Source organism: Condylura cristata, unplaced genomic scaffold, assembly GCF_000260355.1.
Source record: "Condylura cristata isolate star-nosed mole 26May11 unplaced genomic scaffold, ConCri1.0 scaffold00011, whole genome shotgun sequence".
Classification (NCBI taxonomy): domain Eukaryota; kingdom Metazoa; phylum Chordata; class Mammalia; order Eulipotyphla; family Talpidae; genus Condylura; species Condylura cristata.
The window spans coordinates 1635182-1636223 of record NW_004567112.1 but is presented as its reverse complement, the minus strand read 5'-3'; positions in this window follow the sequence as shown (position 1 = coordinate 1636223).

Genomic DNA, 1042 nt, shown 5'->3' with positions numbered 1-1042 from the left:
CAGTACCAAGAACTAAAGAGGAGCAACTCAGACGTCTAGGGCAGGTGATGCCCGTGGGCGTGGGCGTCCCGGCCGCCTCTCCTGGGGGGTACGCGCCACCCTGAGCGTCTCGGGGAGACCGTGACGCACCCTTCTCCGTGGCTGAGGAGGGGCGCCTGACGTCTGAGGACACGCGTCGGCGGGTCGACGCCACAGGCACCAGCGGCAAGCCGCCCTCCTGGGCGCCCGGCCCGGGCGAAGCGACGCTCAAGCCGCAGGGCCCTTCCCAGCCGCCCGCGGGGAGCTGCAGGGGCGTCCTGCGAGGAGCTAAAGAGGATTCAAGCAGAAGCTGGCGACGCCGGCGCTCGAGGCAGCCTGTCACGGGGACGGGCTCTGTCCCGCTAGAGCCCCTCCACTCCTGGCGATGGCCCTCCCCGCACCGGAAGTGGAGTTTCCTGGCCAGGACCAGGACCATCGAGACAGGAAATACAGGTTTCTGGCTTGTGGGGAGCGGGCAAAGCCTCCCCCCATCTGAACTACTAATGTCTTCACTCACGTAGGCCCCGGGACCCGTGGAGAGGAGACGTCGCCCGTGACCCCAGCACCAGGGCCGACCGGACCGAGGCCCTCGCCGCCGGGAGGGTCCGCGAGGCGGCCGCAGCTGGGCGGGGCGGTCTGCCCAGACCCGGAGCAGAAGCCGCCGCGTGTCAGGGGCCCTGAGCAGCACCGAGCAACCTTTGCCCTGCCCCTGTGCCCACAGGCAGTCGCCACGAGAAGCCTCAGAAATAGCCGGTGTCGAATGGTGAAAAACACCCCATTGCCGGTCCAACCACACACACACTCCTCAGCTTCTGGAAACTCGGAGAAACAAGAGTTCATACGCCAGTGAGGTCAAGGCCGTCCAGTTTTATCTGTTTTAACCATCCATGCAGCTGAGGGCACGGGCGGGACTGTGGCCGGACTAGCCAGGGGTCAGCGACAAGACTTCGGGCTGGTCCCCGCTGGACAGCCGGAGGGCCTCAGAGTCCAGCCCCGGAGGCTGAGCCTGCCGCCCTGTGCTCGC